At 39.2% G+C, this 22,212-nt stretch overlaps 1 protein-coding gene across 43 annotated transcripts in view; it reads right to left on the bottom strand.

Annotated features, from left to right (window-relative positions):
* Nrxn3 (neurexin 3) overlaps positions 1–22,212 on the bottom strand; it is a 1,590,688-nt gene that overhangs the window by 85,897 nt on the left and 1,482,579 nt on the right. The gene's annotated exons all lie outside the window — the stretch shown is intronic.

The raw sequence follows: 22,212 nt of genomic DNA, 5'->3' as shown, positions 1-22,212 counted from the left end.
AGAAAGGAAGTATGTCTGCTCTTCAGGACCATTGGGTTCCACTCTATGCTTATGTTGACTTAGCTATTATGACCTTCATCAAACAGATCTGGTTGCAGATGGACTTGAAAGGTATGCCATAGAATATTGAGGACAGAATGAAGATATCTCAAATAGAACAAGGGCAAAAGAGATTTACTGCTAAAGGCAGCAATAACAAGGGCTAGTTCAACAGCAGCACTTTACTCGTGAAAATGCAAATAAGTGGCTGTGGTTGACTTTAAAATCTGTTACTTCTTCACCACATCCTCATTTAGATTCCCCGTGTAAGGTGACGGATGTTAGAGATAACTGACCCTCCCTCTTTCTTCATGCATGTCATCCTGCAGTTGCCCAAGTCCTACTTTGTCCTTTGTCATTTGAGTCTCCACTTCTACTCCCCAGTCTCCCCTAAAATATCTAATCAGAGGGCAGTAATCTGAGTTTGTGCTAACCTAACATTTCTCTGCAGCCTCTTCTCTTTCAGGCACTGACTACTTACAAGGTCCGGGACTCCCAAAGCCTAATAAAAGCAACCATGTGGAACTTTGCGAACTGAAAATCAAGCACAACAGGGATTGTGTGTGATTCCTGACAGCCCACATGTCAGGAGCCAGCATTCTGGACTCACAGATTACAGTGGCCTCTCTAAGCCATAGGTACCCAGTTATTGTCATAAATAATTCCTTAAGCAGCTCCACAAGTTACTGTGCATTACGGAATAATCACCTAGTGGCTACACAGGGCACTACTAGGAAGTCAGTTTGGTGTTTTGAGTGATTTCAACGGAAAAATCAAGGAACAAATAGGACACAGGAGGTACTGCTCACTCGAACAACTTAAGGTACAAACAGGGCAATCCAAAAGAGTGGCTCTCTAGTCTGAAGCCATAGACAGATGGGGTGGCAAGATTGTTTCAAGTAAGGAAACCTTGAAATAGGCATTGGTGAGGTAGCTGATTACATATTAGGGTTGATTTTATACCACCATGGCCCACTGTGAGCAGGCACAATCTTGCTGGGTATATTCAGCCCCAGAGATCCAGAGACTAATGTATGTTCATGCCTTTTCCCAACACATCCACTGTGGACAGCTAACAATCAGATCCGCACTATTCCCTCCTCATGTGGATGATTAATTTCCCAGTGGTTAGAGGAGGCAGGGCATTGCCATAGGTGAGTTAAGAATGTTCAAGTACACTTCAAATATTCAGTTAGATCAAGAGAAAAGCTTCTTGAAGAAGCCCCATAGGTTGTGGTATAACATTTCTTTCTTAATGCATATTAAAAAAAAATAGTATGGCTTTTCCCCAGTCTGGATTTAGAAGGTAACTTGAGCAACTAGCACTGACTTACTTTGCATTTAGCTGCTTTCCTTCCTAATCTCTTAACTGCAGTATGTGCTTTCGTGATAAAGAGCATTCCATATAAATTTCTTATACCCGAAATCCACAAAACATATATCATATAGCATTACAGTCAGTTGAATTTTGACATGTATATTGGCTGAGTTGTACATGTTCTCATTCACAGTATGACTTCATTAGATCTATTCTCAAGAGAAGGGGCCCCAGGCCTGAGCTGCGTCATTTCCCAAGGGAACAAGTTGGATTAAAAAACATACTGCAGGAGAGAGCCATGTTTTCAGAGGCTCTGATTTTTTTTTTTTTTTTTTTTACACCACACCATGTTTCTAGAGAAGCTGTGAAATATCGTTTAGGGTTTCCTTGTCACCTCCAATCCACTCTCCCCCAACAACTCTCATAATTTTTAGAAATGAAATTTTATCATGTCGCTGTCCAGTTTCAAAACTTTCAATGGCCCCTCGTTGAAGAAATAATAAAACCCTACTGGCAATATTTTCAGGGAAACAATGTTCCATCCCCTCCACAGCACACCTACAAATTTCCTGCCCTCTGGGCAATTATATACACAACTTTTTTGACTCAAGTTCAACTCATAAAGAGCTTTGAAGTTTCCACTCTTCTCTAGCAAAACTTAGCATCATCTGCAGAAAGTCAAATGACCTTTGTGTGCCTTAGAAGTGGGAGACACAAAAGGCTGCCCATTTCCTTTCATACCTGTTGTGAGGAGGGATGCAACAAATGCCTAGAAATAAGATAGGGAGAACTCCATCCCTGCTCCATCTTGTCACTAGGCACAGTGCCTGCTGAGAAGATTCATTAACGTGACAAAAAGGATATGTACTTTGAGATAAGAGCTAGCTCTAATTCCAGCTTCACTCCCACTGAATTCCCAGGGAATGGTCAAGAGCAGCTTCTCTGGACTGATGTAATGTTTAAATGACAGGCTATGTAGACAATGTCTTTCCTAGCCTCCCACTTACTGGATTGGGCATGAACATATTACTTCATCCCCTGATCAATGAGACATCAGAGGAATGGAATGAAGGATGCTGGAAATAGTTTTCTGTGTCTGAAAAGACAACATAGAAGAGAGGGAGGAGGTCTTATTCTAAATGTTGTCCTTGGATGATCTGATGCTGTTACAGATGCCTCACACAAAACATTGACAGTCTAAAGTGCTAGGTTTTAAGCATGTACTACTTATGTCTGATTTTGCATGTGCCTTTTATTTCTTGGACCTGTTACTCTTAAGCTGAAACCATTGTCACAAAGAGTTGAATATCAAAATTCTTTACAGTTGTATTATACCACAGTGCTCAGAAATGCAGAGATGAGGTTGCATGTGTGTGTGTGTGTGTGTGTGTGTGTGTGTGTGTGTGTGTGTATTTGTGCTGCCAAAAGGACAAAGAAAGAAGGAAAAGCGAGATGGATAGATAGATAGATAGATAGATAGATAGATAGATAGATAGATAGATAAAAAGCTGACATGTGTAAGATCATACTTAAAATTATGCAACCTACTACTGACATAGTCTAAGGTGCTAACATGAGTCCCTGAAATGTATCTACACGACAGCTCCCCTACCACCTGCATACTTAACATTAAATAAAGTCTCAGGATGGATTTTCGTGTTTTTCCATTCAGTTTTACATAACCAATGTTTGGCTCACCCTGTCTCCTCTGTAATCCATTCGATGTGTCTCTCTATCTTAGACCCTGCGAACTTTGCATCAATTACAGAATCATGTAACTTAACCTATAAAAGTTTATTTAATGGTATTCATATAAGGAAGAACAAAGTATTACATAGCTTTTGTGCTTATCTTTTCTTCTCATCTAAAAAATGTTGGATGCATCAAATATACGACTTGCTAAAATACTTTTACATTAGTGAATAAATGTTGCTATATTTCTTTTAATCATACAATTAAGAAATATTCAGCAAGTACACATTAGTTTCCTATTAACTCCAAAATTGTTTAATTTCTGAATAGTAACAAACAAACAAACAAACAAACAGTTTCCAAACTCTGTTACACTGAGACACTCTAAGCAATTTGAGAACAAACAAACAGAGAAATAAAAATACCACAAAATGGGCCAGGTTATAGCCCCTTGTGTGCAAATCAAAACATAATTAGATGAAAGTAATGAGCCCAGTAGCAAACCCAATGGCAAGTAATCCCAACATTGTGAAAAACATGGCCTAATTTTTCTCTTTTATTTGTAGTTACTTGGGTTAATACAACACAATAGGGAAACTATGAACATTTTCCTATGAAGGAATTGTACTTAGGAGTTTATGGCTGCCACCATTCTTTCATTTGCTATTGTTTCCATCTAGAAAGGCCCTGTCATTCTGTATGTAAAATGATTAAGTGCTTCTTTATTGTAATGTACATAAATGAGAGGGACGGAAAGATAAAGAGAGAAAAACTTAGGAACATCTTTCAGTACAAGGACTTAATTATTATTATCATAGGATATGCAGCTTATGAATCCAGATAATCATGGGGCAATCATCTTTCAATTTAATTAACAAGAGGAACAATGCTTTATATAACTCCAAAAGGCTGAAAATGAATTCTGCTATGGCTACCTAACGGTTGAAATCTGCTACTAATATAGCGCAGAGCAGTTGAATAAAATGGAACATGTATAATGACCATACTGTTGCAGCAGATTGTTGGTTAAGTGATGGCATATGAGAATCTTGAAATTAGGGCTAAGCCTGTGTGCTAATATTTTATACAAACTCTAATACAATATTCTTCTCATGGCTGGAAATAATCCCCTCCTCATATAAAAATACATATGTACCATTTACCTATACACAGATTGTACATAGATTTTGATGACTGCCATCTATCTTTGGCTTGTTATTTTTCCACTCAAATATCTTCCATCTCCACCCTCCCATTAGATTCATTGGTATGATGGGAGAAGGGAATTGAATTTGCTATTTTATGCTCACAAGATGATACCTCAGGCTCCCCAAGATAATCTACAGTAGCTTCCTCATCTCAAGAGCCTAATTAAATAACACTAGCAAAGACCCTTTTCCCAATAAGTTAATGTCTACATATCCTGAGGGTATCTTTGGGCCATTTTTTATAATCTTCCAAAGGTAAGTTGGTGAACGTTTATCAAGCCACATTCTATAACATTCTCAGCGAGTTCCTCTCTCTGGGTTCCTGAATGTCAGGATGCTAGCATGCATGCCAATTTTGATGTAAAGTGGGGCTGAAGTTTGATACAAATGCTGGTCTAAACCATTCTTCACAGTTCTTTAAACACTCTATTAATATGTGATGGATTCCATAAGAAATCTGCCGGTCTTGAAACCAGCCTCAATTTCAGATAAAGTATTAAAACAGTTTCATAAGAATACGGCACAATGATGTGACATATGGATTTAATTAATAATATGCTAAGCCTAGTATCATCAATTCCCACTGGGTATGTTAAGATGAAATCAGTGTTGAAGGCCAAAAAATATGCAATCTGACAAAAAGAGACAGCAGTTAGAAAACTGTTAAAATGAAATACATAATAAAAACTCCACACTGGGACATTATATATGTGGCAGAAATAAAGATATATTGGCAAAGTAGTTGCTGACGGTAATAAAATGTTTCCGAAGTTAATGTTTTTAATCACTAAGAGAGAAGTCATGGTGTATATCTAACAGTGTATAATTCAAAATTTCATTATTTTAGATATGCTAGCATTTCTATTATTTAGATGAAGCAACATTGAAATAATACTAGGACTTGTGTATGAGACAAATTCTCAGTTACTGCTGCTGAGTGGATAGGAGATCATTAGAAGGTCAACATTTCTAATGCTCAAAGAACAAAGGAGTAGCCCTTTGGCTAATGCATGGCCTAATGAAGTCCTAAATGAAATGTTACAATTCTTTTAAGCAACAAGAGGGAAACATATAGTGAAAGAGATATAGTTGGTCTTGAAAAGTAATAAAGCGTGCAAGTATAAAATCTCTAAATAAAAATTCAGAACATGGTAGCTGAGTGTTCTGAACATCTGGATGCTTGACATACTTCAATTAAGAGGATTGCCTGACATTTGATGATTTTTTTTTAATCTGATCATGTTCAAGTACAAGTAACCACCACTTATGAGACTGCCCGATCTACTTAAAGGCTATTGAAAAAAAACCAGAGCTTCCCTTTCACATGTGACATCAGATCACATTATCTATCAGTCCTCCTTAACTTGAACACATTGCCACATACTGCTCTAGACACAGGGTGTGTGCACCTATGCGTTCATCAGGGAAAGTATTACAAGTGTTTGTTAAAGGTGTAAACTGTGGTTGAGTATTGAATAGCTCTGTGTGGAAGCGTACAGATTTAATACAGTGTCTTAAAAATCAAGAAGCAGCTTTAAAGTTTAAGTTACATTTATTTAGTGTGCGCACGCGCATGTGTGTGTGTGTGTGTGTGTGTGTGTATGTGTGTGTGTGTGTGTGTCTGTGTGTGTACAGACATGTTGTAGTGCACTTATGGAAGTCAGAGAACAACTGTGAGAGTTAGTTCTCTCTCTCCACCGTGTTAGTCCCAAGGATTTAATGTAGGTTGTCAGTTTAAGCAGCAAGTGCCTTACTTGTTGAGCCATCTCAAAAGTCTGGAGAAATACTTTTAGCTTGCATTTTAAGTAGCATACTGTAAGACAGTTAGGGTGAGCTTAGTCATGCTCTCCCAAAAGCATTCATGGAAATCATATGGATGACATCTCTGCTAATAGGATATGATAAAATCACTTTATTTTATTCCCAAAATTAATTTCAGATACTGCATTTTAAAATATAAATGGGTCCGCCAGGAAATAAAAGGAAGTATAGATTATGGGAGAGTAGAAGAAAGGTACTTATGATCAGATTGGTAGAATACGCTACAGCATAGTAACAGAGACACTAGTAAGATTAGCAAAACAGATGTATTGGTAGGGAACACAACTATTGAAGTATTAACTCCCAAGGCCTAAGAGGCCTTCAGCAAGACAGCCTAGCTTCCTCTGTGCCTGAGGACACAATGTATCCATCAATGAGATCAGTCAGAACAAAGCAATATAAGCTGGTCAATTTTTTTTTTGTACATTGCTTTACCATAGACTATATAAATTACTACTTTAAATATGAAATAACCAACTCTATAACAATAAAAATTAGCTATTTTGCAAAGATTTGACAAAGAAGTCAGAGTTCAACTGTGGCGGAGAAGAGAGTAGGGCCTTCGAAAGGAAGAGAGCAACAAGCTGAGAGCAGTATGAAGTGGGGATTCCTCCTCATGTCTCTATCAGAAGACTCTATGGAGAAGAACGCAGTCATAACTCTGAAGAAGTTCTCCAGGACCCTCCTACAAGAAATAGCTGGACACTTTATAACCTCGTTCTAGCCCAGCCATTTTCCCTCAGACTTACAGCCCGCCTGCCCTACCTCAGAGGGCAATAACCATGCATGAAATGTGAAGTTTTAAACAATAGTTGCTTTTGAGTTACGTACACATAAAATGCCTCTGGGCAGTATGGAAAATCTATTTCCCCCTGATGCCACGACTTATAAGATAGCTCAACGGACCCACTTGAAATGTTTTCTTCTTCTATCAACTAGGCCAATGTTGAGCCCAGGAAAATTTCAGTCTTAGATGTTTAATGGTTCAAGGAATGCTTTTCTTTATATTCCCTTTTAGTGTGCTTTTTTAAAAATAGTTTTTTATATGTTCTCTGAAATAAATCAGACTCATTCAATAATTGGTGGGAAACATGTACACACATAATAGCCAGATGTAGTTCCTTTTCTAAATTTGTTACAGTATAAAAAGTTGTAGCAGATTTCACCTTCAGGTTTCAGTCTTAAGCATCAATAATATGGAAAATGATACATGGGAGGGAGAGTGAGTAAGCCTTAATACTCTATAATCAAAAAGATACTGTGTTAGGAACCAGATGGGAATGGGTAGCATTCTAAAAGGACTGGGTGTCTATTTTCCTCAAGAAGCCACTGGTGGTATGGTCCAAGCATTTACTCAAAATTGATCAAAGAATAGGCTTCATTATAGATGAATAGAAGACTAATGTGGTCTTGAAAGAAGTCTAGTCGACCCCATCTGGGAATCCATCCCATCATCAGCCACCAAACCCAGATACTAATGCACATGCCAGCAAGATTCTGCTGAAGGGACCCTGATATAGTGGCTTCTTATGAGGCTATGCCAGTGCCTGCCAAACACAGAAGTGGATGCTCACAGTCAGCTATTGGATGGAACTCAGGGCTCCCAATGGAGGAGCTAGAGAAAGTACCCAAGAAGCTGAAGGGGGCTGCAACCCTGTAGGTGGAACAACAATATGAACTAACCAGTACCCCCTGAGCTCATGTCTCTAGCTGCATATGTAGCAGAAGATGGCCTAATCGGCCATCATTGGGAAGAGAGGCCCCTTGGTCTTGCAAACTTTATATGACCCAGCACAGGGGAAGGCCAGGGCCAAAAAGTGGGAGTGGGTGGGTAGGGGAGCAGGGGCAGGGGGGGATAGGGAACTTTCGGGATAGCATTTGAAATGTAAGTAAAGAAAATAATAATAATATTTTAAAAAGTCTAGTTTTAAGGTCAGGGGACCATAGGATCTAGTCTCCTTTTTAGATGATCTTAGAAATCATCCAACACTCCTGAGCCTAATTTACTCACTTATAGATAAGGGAGGTCTTATTTTAAAAAAACAAAAAAGTTGAAAATTGCAAGTGACCACTTGTCATCATAATAAAATTATTTTTTTGATATCTGCATAGAGATAAAGCATGAACAAAGTTAAAAGTAATGTGTTTTTTATAGGTTGCTGTCTTTAAGAAGTAAATGAAAAAATCAAGATATGAAACACATGTAAGAGGTATTATAAGACTTTTTATTATATGTATATAATGATTTCTCAGTTTACCTCTCAGTTTATCTCAGTTGTCTTTCTCATGTGAAGCCTATTGGACATCTGCCATTTAATTAGCAACCAAGCTGCCTTGTCTCCCAAGTTGCCATAACATCTGTCCTGTAAATGTCATGACATTCAGCATACCCAAGTTTAAACACCCTACTTACTGCCTTGATCTCTATATTAAAATCCTGTGATTTATTTTTAAAAGCAGAATCCCAGGGCGCACGCAGAATCCCAGGGCGCACGCAGAACTGGATACCCTTTCATAACTGACATACAACACTTATTTCGAAAAGAATGTTAGTGTGTCGGGTGATTTGCTTATGTGTCTTTACAAGGATAAAGTCCTTTAAGACTTCCTCAAAAGTATGTTAGGAGAGGTATGGACCTAACCAGATAAAACACCACTTGGAGAGATTCAATAAACGATTTCATACTTTCAGACAATGAAGATTAAATAAATACTCTTTTAAAAAAACATTGTACGGGCAAGGCTGTGTTGAAACTAGCCGGAACTAGGTATACAGTTCTAATTAATTGAGTCAGCATTGGGACCAGCTACTGGCATATTATCAGAGCAAGCAAACAAAAGAATGCCCTTGATTCATATGGAGTCAGGAACATATCTGTACTGGAAACCACCTGGGGAAATAAGGACACAAGTAGCAAAGACAGCCTTACATACTCATTTTTTCTTTAACCCTTCACTATATTTCTCCGGGCTACAAACATGGTTTCTCTTACAGGTTGGTTTCTGACTCTTATTCTATAAGAAAATTAATCATGGTTATTTAAAAAAAAAAAAAAGGAAGTAGAAGAAAGCCATATTTGATCTTCACATAATATATGTCCAATTCATGTGTCAATATAGAAATCAGTGAATTCAGCAATTTCCTAAGGTTTGAGCAACTGCCTGCTTTGCACCTCTGCCCCTGCTGAGTGATAAAGAACTGTCACCTTTCGCCCGGAATGGTCCAACTTCATTATCACACACAGTAGAGGTTTTAGTTGGACATTTTCTATTTTTTCCCTGAAAGAAACACGATACCCCTGATAACCAAATGATATTATTAAAAAAAAAAAACTGTTGAAAAAGTGTAAGGACAACTAAGTTCTTATGAACAACAAATTCTTCATGTACTTAAATAAGCAGATCATGCCTGATCATGCTTTTCATATTGGTAGCTCTTGACAAATGAAAGTTTTGTTTTTTTTTTTTTAAAGTGGACAATTTTTTAGGATTAGTGGGAGGCTAGAAGACAAACTTTTATTTTTATGTTTATTACCAGGGTTTTTGTGAATACCAAGTCCCTCACCTCCAGATTTGCTGCTGCAGTGTCTGGAAGAGACATCAGGATTTAACTATTCACCCATTGCACATTTTGCCATTAGTCACAGTAGTTAAATTCATGAAAAAGCAAAAAACAAAAAACAAAACAAAACAAAACAAAACAAAAAAACAAAAAACAAAGCTGCTTCAATTTATACTAGGTCAGGACCCTTAAATGTAACATTTCTTTAAGAGTGTATCCTACAGACACTAAAAATAGTATCAGATATGGGTTTGAGCATTTCCTTCTGAGCCCTGAAGAGTTGTTTCTCTTCATTCTTTATGAAACCACATTAAAGCAAGGATTAAGCACACATGTGTTCAAATCCCACCTTGCAAAACTGAAAGCTCTGTGAATTGACTGAAGCTTCTGGAAGTTTTCATTCCATAATTTCTTATCTAGAAAATCAAGACAGTGGAATCTTATTCTGAGGTTTGTTGTGAGGATTCAATAAATCAGTGAACAAGATGTATATTAAATAGTCCCTACCTCATAAGTGTTTAAAATATGTAGCTAATATTACAGAATCATTTTGAATGAAAAATTATAAAGGATCTAGTTTTAAATCTAGAAAGCCTCAAGTTTTCTTACTATAAATGTATTAAATTCCTACAAAATCCCCAATTTATCTTTTAATAAAATAGTTTTCAGACTCCATATCCTGAAAAGATAAGACAAGCTTTTCTATATAAGCAGATGAGCTATAGACCTGAAGGGCAAGAGGCAGGCCAGTTTATCACTATGGAACTGCTTCCAGAAAATGTCCCTTGCACCCTATGTCCTCACACCCAGCCTCATCACACACCCCACCGTCTTCCTACTTTTCTCTAAAAATAGTTGTTTACTAGACCAAATGTAAGATGAATATGGAGAGCTCATTGGTACAACAAAACTCAGCTTAACTCACCAAAATGTGGTATGCATTAAGACCTGGTGCTTAAGACAGGTCTGTTTTGGTAAGAGTTGAGAAGTTGGGGCAAAGTAGAGATATCACAGTGTCTTCATGGCTTTGACACACACACATACAAACACACATACACACATATGCGCACACACACACAAACACACATACACACATGTGCGCGCATGCGCACACGCACACGCACACACACACACACATACACATACACCAGCTTATGTATACTAAGGGTACCCATTGATTCAGGGCAGCCTATACAGGAACTGTGAGTGCCTTTGAAAGGCACAGAAGGATAGAGTGGTTTTGAAGGCAGGAGGAAACTTTCAGATGCACACACACACACACACACACACACACACGAGCTTATGAAGATGCAGCATACTAAGGGCAAAGCATGAAGAACTATCAAGGGAAAGTGTGTAAAGTAATGCATTCCCATACTTAGTTCTCTGCTATAAAGAAACGGAGCTGATGTGGGTGTGAGGAAAGAAGAGACAATGGAATAATAGTCAACAAATGCTCAAAATGTCAACAGTACTACAAGATCCATAAAACAGTTTAGAAACATGGCAACAATGCACAAAAGAACTTGATCAATCCAGGCATTAGTTGAGGTTCACACAATTAAGAAAAAGAAAATTATAGATAAAAGAAGAAAAATATTCTAACTTAAAAAGGGACACAGAAAGTAGGTCATTCGGAGAGCCAAGAAGCTCACTGAATGGAAATATTGAATGTATTCAGACCTGTTTTTTTAGTTAAAAGTCTTACTTGGGTTGAAGCTTTCAGTTCTAGGTAGTCTCATACCATCAGAAAGAAATGACTGTTAAATTGAAAAATATAATGATTAGTCTTTAATGGGGTATGCGGTTTCGAGAATGTTTTATTATTTACCACTTTGCATGATCCTTCTGTGAAACCTTTTAAATAAAAAATCTGAGGGAATGACTGAACTGTGGCTGGAATCACGGCTCAGAAACAAGGGCCATCCTTAAGTGTGAGTTCTGTCTGTTTAAGGATTTATGAGGTGTCACACTCAGAGCTAATTGACACTTCCGTGTTGTAGCAAGTTGGGAAATTTAGGGGGCAGTAAACAAAGCAGAAGCAGAGTGTCCGTGGCTTGCTCAACTTACTTGATCTACCCTGTGCTCTTGGGTGGAGGGCTCCAAACATCTTTCTCCTCAGCACCAAATCAACCACAGAAACCACACTGCTTAGCAGCCCACAGTCTCCCTAGCAGGAGACTTACTGACTCCATTTCTGATCTGTAGACTGGTACAAATGGGAGCTTTGCCTTTGAATGATAGGTTAAGCTCCAGGGTGACTTCTGTGCTCCTTCCCAGTCAAAACTCACTCTAAAGTTAAGGTCAAGAATTTGCCTTTAAAGAAGAGCTGAGATATCTGCTTCAGACTATATCAAGGAGCAAAGAAATATATTTCTTTGTCACTAAGAAATAGTTATTTATTTTTCTAAAGATTTTGAAGTACATTTACTTTAAATATTTTTCTAATACAGTGCATTAAAAAATCTCCATTTATTAAAATCATACTCATAAATATCTCACGTAGGAACACATATTTGGGAAATTATATAGTTAATATCTACAATTCATTCTCTGGTCATCAAAATAACAGCAGTGTAATAAGACACAGAAGAAGAAAACTACTCACTGCATACATCTTCCTTAAATATTTTAATGAACTTTTCTCTATAATTCACCTAATAGAGAAAAATCAAAATGCCAGACTTGATTTTCCAGTGTGTCTGGATGAGACTATGTATTTAAATTAGCCGAGTGGCCAGCCGAGTTAATCCCCAAAAGTCTATGGTGAACGGACTTTAATTGGTAGCCTCTATCAAGTGCTTTCATTTGTTCCTAAACTGTAGTCTACATAGAAATGAAAATGATGGTGAAGACGCCCATTGCAGGAGAGCAGTTGTCCAGGGACTATTGGAATGAACTCAGGTCTCGCTAGCCAGCATAGGTTCTACTGAGATTAATTTTCTGTAACCCAGTGTGACTCAGCAATGTGCCAAAGGTGCAAACTGGGACTTAGTGACCTACATTTCTGGGTCTTATCACAAGTCTTATGCCTTTAGTAGGAAGAATAAAAGGTGCTATTCATGAGTAGACTCCATGACGTCTAAATTGGGTTCTTAAATTGGTCCACTGTAAACTGCTAGACATTTAGATAAGAAGAGGAGAGGTGACCCAGTCTCTTTAAAATTGTTGTGGTTCCTACCTATTTATTTCCTTTTATAAGTAAAACACTCTAGTTTGCTTTAAGCAAGGATTCTTGGCCATCCAGCTAGTTGACTGTGTCCTTGCATTTCCTTGTTCTTGTTTGGTAGATGAATGTGACCTTATAATATTGGTGTTACCAATGTGATGAGAGAAGTGTTTTTGGTGGAATTTCTATTTTTCCTTAGGTGATATACAAGTGTCAAGTGTCAAGGCAGCAAACATTTAGCAATAAGGTGTGAACCTCAAGGTACCCTAATCTAAAATTATCATCCTTATCCCAGCACACAGCACATAGTGGGTACTCAACCAGAAGTTCTCCATAACTGAATACATGCCACAAGTTGGGACCAGAGTTACAAATGCAACACTTTCTTCTTTCCCCAATTGTATCATTTGCTCTTTCCTGTCAACGTAGTGCTAAATTCTTAGGAGACAAATGAGGAGAGTACTTCCCCAGTTCAAGATTAATTATTCCACGCCACTGCTAACTCCCAACCATATCAGTCTCCGACAATGTGCAAAGATAAATGGCAAGGCAGCCGTTTGGAAGGAAATCATTATGGCACCTCTCTGCTCCATGTTATCACACTCACATCATCATGGGAGATAACTTTGAAACTGCTTGTACTGTGCTGAGAACCTATGTTCCAGCTGTGGCCTGCAAAGATGAAAGTCTCCTCCTGCCTTCAAAGCTTCTCTGGCCCGGTGTGCCTTTCAAAGGCACCCACTGAGCTTGTATAGGCTGCCCTAGAAGCAATGGGTGCCAGTGACCTTCTCCTCATGAAAGAAAACACCTGAGGAGGAAAGCCCTCTGTCCTGGTAGGAAAGAGATTTTTGCCTTGTCAATCAGGACTTGAAGCTTGAATCCATGTTCAACGTGTTGGAAGTACCTACCTCATAGCTCGCTGCAGGCTATCACCAGGTTAGAAGGACAACTCAAGGGCTCTGTAGGCCAACCACTGACAGCTTCCATTTCAAACATGCAATGGCTGCACTTCACTTTAAAAAGCCATGCTATTCCATGGAGTCAATTTTCCTAGGGAACACTTCCTCAGTTAATACTCAGCAGGACTGTTCTACCTGTAAAGAATTTTGCCCCAGTGGAGTGATTGGTTTGTATAAAGCTTCAAAGGGGGCCTCCCACAAAGCTTCAGGGAGAAGGTCCCTTTCAGACAAGGCCAGCAGTTGGAGAGGTAATAGTCCATTCTTGCTGTAAATGGGAAGACACACACAATTTCAGTGTCTGATTTGGGTGCACAAAATGAAAGGTTTCCAATATCCAGGGCTCTTGGGTGGTGTCAGAAGATTCTAGCCTCAGATAAAAGACTGATCAGGGTTGGTTATACCCTGGCATTTTCCCTTAAGTTCTGGGGAACATTGGAAGGAAAACGTATACGTTTTAATACTTCTCTTGGAGCCCAAATTAAAGCACAATGTTTGTACAATGGGGGTTTCTTCTGTTGTCATTGCCATGAAACAACAATGATAAAAAAAAAAAAATAGGGTGTTTTGCAATAGAAGAGAGAAGCCAGGAGGAAAGAGAAATGAGCATTGAGCAGTGTAATTCCTTATCTTCTAAGGTTAGACATCCTGTGTTTTTCTTATATTTAATCACCTATGGGTATCCACAGGGCTTTGACCTGAAACAAACAAGCCATTTGGGCTGTGTAGCTCTTCATTCATGTTATGGTCAGCCTGAATACCACAGCCTGCTCCCCTGTGATGTCAGACATTGTCTGCCCCTCATTCTGCTGAAATGTCAAGGTCATCTTGCAATGCTATGCACCCCAGAAGAGGCTTTGATATGCTGCTGTGCACACCTGCAGAGGCCTTGAGATGCTGCTGCTGTGCACATCTGCAGAGGCCTTGGGATGCTGCTGCTGTGCACATCTGCAGAGGCCTTGAGATGCTACTGCTGTGCACATCTGCAGAGGCCTAGAGATGCTGCTGCTGTGCACATCTGCAGAGGCCTTGAGATGCTGCTTGTACTGGCTGGTTTTATGTGTCAACTTGCCACAGCTGGAGTTATCACTGAGAAAGGAGCTTTAGTTGGTGAAATGCCTCCATGAGACCCAGCTGTGGGGCATTTTCTCAATTAGTGATCAAGCGGGGAGGGCCCCTTGTGGGTGGTGCCATCTCTGGGCTGGTAGTCTTAGGTTCTATAAGAAAGCAAGCTGAACAAGCCAGTGGAAGCAAGCCAGTAAAGAACATCCCTCCATGGCCTCTGCACCAGCTCCTATTTTCTGACCTGCTCAAGTTCCAGTCCTGACTTCCTTGGTGATGAACAGCAGAATGGAAGTGTAAGCTGAATAAACCCTTTCCTCCCCAACTTGCGTCTTGGTCATGGTGTTTGTGCAGGAATAAAAACCCTGACTAAGACACTGCTGCTGTGCACATCTGCAGAGGTCTTGAGACACTGGCTTCCTTTGACAGTACCCATTTTTTTAGCTTTATTAGCAAAGATGTTCTACTACCAGATTCTTTATATTTCCTCTACTCATATGCTGTTAGTCTAGTCACCCTGCAACTTATTTGAACTTAACCCACTGATGAATTAAAAAGTAGATACTGTGGTTGTGCCCAGCATTTCCGAAGCACCAGGTGCTGAGAACTGATGTGAATTGTGTTGTAGGCAGTAGCTGTATGGGAATGCTGAAAGAGCAACATAGATTGGCCTTAATCTGCATTGGCTTCCTTGAACACAGGATGTCCAGGAACTATGCTAAGCATTTGCATGCAAATTCATATTAACTTTCCCAACATTAGAAATGAAGGAACTTTACCAAAGCCACGTGGCTTCCGTTTGACAGTAGATGTGACCACTGATCGTCTTGACTTAAGGCAACCTCCTTCCCCTTGTCACGAACCTCATGTATGAGCATGAGAGTTATGTACATTCATGTACATGAAACTACTGTATTTTGTACATATGAGTCTTCACACAGCAATCTGCTTATTATGTGTCAAAGCCCAGTGAATTTTTCTAATAATAGATTAAAAGGAATTTTAGAAGGCATGTGTCTCCCTGGTAACATATTTTATAGCTTAGTCTTGCTTTCTTCATATACAAATTGTGGAAATAACAGCATTATTCCCGGAAAGCTCTGGGTTTGTGCTTGCCTCTCTGTGAGTGCTCCATTGGGCAAGACATAGTCATACTCAATGGATAATGTAGACCAAGCATTGGTGCAACTGTCTATTAATACTAAATAACAATAAAATAACTAATAACTAATAAATACTAATAAAGGCGCAGGCCTTTAATCCCAGCACTCGGGAGGCAGAGGCAGGCAGATTTCTGAGTTCAAGGCCAGCCTGGTCTACCAAGTGAGTACCAGGACAGCCAGAGCTTATACAGAGAAACCCTGTCTTGAAAAACCAAAAAAAAAAAAAAAAAAACTAAATAACAAACTTCCATAAGATGACTAAGGCAACATCTCTGTGAGTATCAGATTCAAAATACTTTGTATATGTGTGTTTGTGTGTGTGCATGTGTGTGTGTGTGTGTGTGCATACTCACATGCATTCTGCATTCTGGAGTAACGATGGTGTATGTGTAGGGGTTGGAAATCAAGGGATGGCATGCTTCAGAGACTATCTTTCTCCTACTTGCTTCTTTCTCTCATTTGTTCTTTTCTTTCTTTCTTTCTTTCTTTCTTTCTTTCTTTCTTTCTTTCTTTCTTTCTTTCTTTCTTTCTTTCCTTTTTCTTGAAGCAGGGTCTGTTTTTCTCTTGAAAGTTGCCGAGTAGGCTATGTGTGCTGGCCAATGAGCTCTAGAGGTTGCCTTCATGTTCCTGTTCATCCCTGAGATTATGAATGCTCATCATCACGCCCAGCTTTCAGTCAACTGCGAATCCTGATGAACTGAATCTTGCTACTATAGCAAGCAGTCTTCTGAGTGAGCTATTTCCTTAGCCCAACACACTAGTCCTGTTGGTGGAGCTATACAAAGAGTTGTACATTAAGTATTTAATTTTTCACACATTTCAAATAAATATCACGGGAATAAAATCATGTGGAAATATCTTGGCAGCTAAATACCTTTGGCTCAAGAACGTGCCAATTTCATGATGAAGAAGCTCCACTAATCATCTGAGTGAGTCCTCACCCAGGCACAAAGAGTGTCAAGAAAAAATATTTTAAAGTGAATCCTTACAGGAACCAAATATCCAAACCTCTACATCATATGACTAAGTGGTCATAAAGTCTGCCTTCTTAAACGATGAGATAATAAGAAAAAAGAAATAGAAAAATCATCCTAAGACTTGATTTTGAACTGCAAATGCAAAAGGGAGGGGGAAAGAGAGAGTCAGAAGGAGAGAGGGAAAGGGAGAGACAGAGAGGGAGACAGACAGACAGATAGACAAGAATAGATAGATAGAGTTTATCTGTTATAAAGTTAGTAGGGATTTCTTAAAAAAATGTGTGCACACTCCATATCCTTAAGCTCCCTGGGACTCAAATCTGTCAGTGTAGAAACCATCTGACAGTTTCTATAAGTGCCTAAAGGTAGAGAGATGAATCAGGTTTGCTTTCTCCCTTGGAACAATTCTCCTCTCAGGCTATATATACCATGTGTGCAATGTGCACGCAGATGTTAGCAAACAACTATACTATTTTCTCCTTTCAGTATCTCTGTCAAAAGCAACCACAGAGTTATGACTTTGTAACCATGTTGTGAGTGAGATGCAGTCACAAGATCTGGTGCTGTCTCTTCATAAGGCATGCCAGACCATCAGTGAGAGCACAGGGCTGCTAACCATGCTTATTTAATTGTACCGCTAGACGCACAGAACATACCTGCTGCTTGCCACTTGCTCTCTAAGTTCATTGACTGGAAGCCAGTAGAGGAGTTGGCAGATGTGATCAGAGCTAACATGATTAGCTTAGCCCAACCTAGAAGTAGGTGATTTTTGCCCACTGTATCTGAACAAGGTAGTAGGCAGTAAGGATCCATACTTCTGATCCAGAGTCCAACCTTATAGGCCCTTTAAAATTATATACTCCACCTGGCAGCTGGATCGAAGGTGAGAAAAGACACAGGGAGGTCCTTGGGTGAGGAAGAGGGCAAAAATGCTGTCATCTGTTTCCATGGGAATTCTTGGCTCAGGTTGTCTAAAATCTCACCTCTGCTAATTAGACACGAACAAAGCACCAGAATTGGAGCTTCCAAGCTTTCTTCTTACATTTGTCTTGTCTCATGCTGCAAAAATGAACCCTCATATGTGCCGTGTAATGTCATCTCAAGTAACCAAACTTCTTGGTACATACATGATGTTTGTCCATTTTTCATGATCCCCAAAGAACTTTACTGAGTTTCCTAAGAAACAGTCTTGCACAACATTGACACTTCTTTGATCTTCCAAGAAGTTCTGGAATTTTTATACCTGGTACTTGGTTGGTGATTCTAGAACGTCTGGCCCTAAGTCCAAGTGATAGGATTCCACATCTTCATACAAATGTGTTCACTCTTCCTTCTTCAGTGTATCCACACAAATCATGATCCGTCCTACCTCTTATCTTACTTGTGAGGTCACCCCAGGATAAGACATGAGATAAAGTTCTTTTCTTTTTGAAATCTCTTTAGATATTTCCGGTCTCTAAATTCATGGCTAAACTCCATCATGTTTCATGCTACTCAATGCTGCTATTTAATAGATTGATAGTCTACTAAATAGTAGAATTACTAATCTATTAATAGAATACTAGTATGGTTAATGGATTAGGTTTCTCCAGCCTGTCCCCAAGGACACACTCATGTAATTGTTTTGCTTCCATACTCAAATGCTCAGATACCATACTCTGATCTTGAACCCATACTCAGATCATGAACAGGATATTGGGCTTTTTTCCACAATGCTCAGAGAACAGAAATTTTAGCTTCGACTTTTTAAGTCTCTCTACAACACTCTGAAGGATTCTGAGATGCACAGATTTCAATATTGTGTGCATCAATATTGAGCAGCAGCATCTGTGACATCTGTGTCCTCCATACCAGTAACTCTGACAACTTTTTCCTCTTCTTACTGTGGTACCACAATAACATCTGAATAGTGTCAAATGTTTCCTTGGAGGAAGCCCTGTACATCATCCTTATTGACAACCAATGAATGGATATATATCTACATATTCTCACCTAGGAGTCTATCAGAGTCATCTTTTCCCTAAATGCTTTTGGGATTTTTTGGTTACTTTTCTGTAAGGGTGTAGCCAGAATGAAGAATACATGTGTGGCTGCAGAGTCTGTATAAACCTAAGAAATCCCTTGTAAAGAGGGTGCATGAGAAATATCTCACTTCTCCTCAGCTCTTAGGTACAGGATCAGCTTAACAAATAAAAATGCTTTGCTGAAAATGTATCCCTCTTTTTGTAAGCCAGGGAGACCTAGTTTGGAATAAACTTAAGAGCAGCTTTAACGTGGATTCAAGGGGAAAGAGAAATGAGTTAGTCTATTAAGCATTAATTGAGAAACTGTCACTTGGGTATTCATGATTCTGGGGGTTCGACAACCTTCTCATCTGTGCTGGCAGTAAGTTCCTGAGAGGGGAAAGGGAGCTGGATCTTTGGGAGATCTTCAGATGTCAGTGAGGAGATGAAAATGAGTAAGCACTTCCTGAAAAGGTAACAATTCTAAAGAGAGTAATTTATCACACAGCTGAAAAAGCACACAGAAGACCCTGGGGTGCACTTCTGGGTGGCAATTCATTGTGAGGTCTGAAATTTCATTTGTTTCCTTTACACACACTTACACAAAGGAGTGAGAATGGAGACCAGGCAGAAAGGAAAGGAAGGAGGCAGAAGTAACAAAATCCCTGCTCAGGTTATTAATGGAGTGGGCTTGGATTTCATGAATCTTACTCTGCTTGGACATGAACAATTGATCATTTACAATGCCACCCAGCAACCAACCATGAGGACAAACTTTACACAAGTGGGGAAGGGCATGTGTCCCAAGGTCAAGTATCTTGACCACAGATGACAGTCTTCAAAGAAGGGAACAGAGCACAGAAAAGTTTGCTTCCCGTCTATCAGATCTCTGCGTTCACCACTCTTCTTCACAGCTCTATCTGTACTCTCTTCAGTGAAGGGCTCAGAAGTCAAGGCACTTCCCACTCTGAAAATGGAAGTCTATATCCACCTAGGCAGGACAAGTCATACTTCAATGCTCCTATTTTCACATATCTCTCTTTATGGTGGGTGCTCACATATATCCCAGGTTCCCCATACTCCAGCTACCTCTCTTACATTGTAGGAAGATCACACTTTCCATCTGGTCTACCTGCATGCTATACAACCTGTTTATGTGTGCACATATACAAAGAGTGCTGACTGGAGTCCATCCAAGATTGGCATCACTGAACACAAACAAATATATGTCCTGTTTTCAAAATTCAAGTGGATAATAACGTACATTAGTTGATGTTTTGGTAATTTACGTATCTTGTTACATTTCATGCCTGCTTCCTTCCATTGATCTCTTACTAAGAAACATAAATAAAAGCAAAAAATAAATAAATAAAATGTATTGAAATGGTGGGAACTAATCTTAGGATCTGCTCAAAGAAAACCTAAAGTCAATTAGAAAAAGACAGATGTAAAAAGACAATTACAACATAGTAGTATTGACAGTGTGGTAATTATAAGCTTCATTTAGTAAGAAAAGACATGGGAGGGGCATGAGAGCAAGCCAGCTCTGCTTGTCACAAGACTCTGATTTAAGCAGAAGACAACAGTGGGAGGCAGGAATGGAGAGTGGTCCTCAGCAGAGGCTCCAGCAAGTATGGGTAAGGAGTAAATGAAGAACGTTCATTTGACAAGACAGAAGCAAGTCAGCATGGCCCCGGCACTGGCAGCAGGGTGGGTGGTCTGAGGAACTAATTACGATGGCCAGAATGTGCCACCTAAAAGGAGATTAGACTCTATCTCAATGTCAACCAAGGGAGGTCAATCCTTAGATGTTTCTGAGTTACAGATGGCTTTGCTCAGATGGGAATTACAAAACCTTATTCGGCCTTACACCTATTGAGAACAGGCAAAACCGGACTCTGGGAACTAATTTGTGAAATTTCTAAAGTAAACATGATGATGTCAGTGATTGTTAGGAAGGATTTAGTAGCAATTAATTAGTTAAAGCAGATGTTGAAATGGTACAGTTGAACCTCGGTCCAACGAAACACATATAAATACACGTCACCTGTAATCTCAACACTATCGGGTCAGAGGCAGGAGAATTACAAGTTTGAGCCCAGTAGGGAAACAAGAACAATATACAAGGCTATATAATAAAAACTGATCATGAATAGATGAATGAATAAATGAACAAATGTATGAATGAACCAAGGAATGATTGAATAGATGAATGATAAAAACTACCCACTTTCCAGAACAGGCTCAGCAAGTAATAGCAATAAGCCAATAGGGAGGCTGTAAAATGTCTGGCATCATCTGACTCCAAAGACCATTTCTTCTCACTGAAGGAAATACATTTCTCTCTAAGGAGCCTGACTAATGTGTTAAATCTTAGGGATTAAAAGTGAATAAATGTGCTTCCTGAAAACAAGTTGCTTAGAGAAAGATAGTGATAAGCTCCATTTACCAAGCACAACATGGGGGGGGGGGGGAAACAGCAGGACTCCAGATAAGATGGAGCAGAGCAGGTAGAATCTAAGCCACAGGCAGAGACTTTGCACTAGCTCACTGCCTCTTCTTTTCATCCAAGCAGTGTGTTCAGGAGCAGCTCTGTTTTCCCTCTCCATTCTCACAGGCCAGTCAAGAAGTCCAGATACAAAAGTTTACAATTTCCCTTCCATTTATTTCATCCTATGACCTAAGTAATTCCTTGCTCTGCTTGTGTCCAGTCACTTTCAAAAAAGTTCTACAGCCTGTAGTATCATTTCCTCCAACTTGTCATTTAGCCAAACTATGTACACACTTAACAACTTCAATAATTCTTCCTAAACTGCCCCTTCTATTACAGTAATCACTCTTTTCACTCTCCTCTAGGCTCTCCTCTGAACTGTCTACATTTTGAGAAGAGTCCGTGGAAGCAGAAGATGCCATGTACTTATTAATAATTCTCCTTGTACATCATGTACCATCACCATTCAAGCCCCTTTTTATTACTTGGGAATTTTACTTTGCATAAAAATACCATATCTCTTGAGAAGCCTGCCTGATCCCAACATTCCTTTATTTCAAAGGCTCTCTGACACGACTCACTTCTTTTCTATCCCAATGCATAATGATGGCAGGGAAGGACTAGAAAGCGTGATTAATACCCTATGAGACAGTAATGATCTGTTTCTCAAATTAGTTGGGTAGTACCATTTTTTTTGTATACTTTTAGGGCTGCAGGAAGATATAGGAAGAATAAAAATAAAATTTATCTG

This window comes from Mus pahari, chromosome 7, assembly GCF_900095145.1.
Source record: "Mus pahari chromosome 7, PAHARI_EIJ_v1.1, whole genome shotgun sequence".
NCBI lineage: Eukaryota > Metazoa > Chordata > Mammalia > Rodentia > Muridae > Mus > Mus pahari.
The sequence above is the reverse complement of the archived record's forward strand: the minus strand, read 5'-3'. Positions and strand labels throughout refer to the sequence as shown.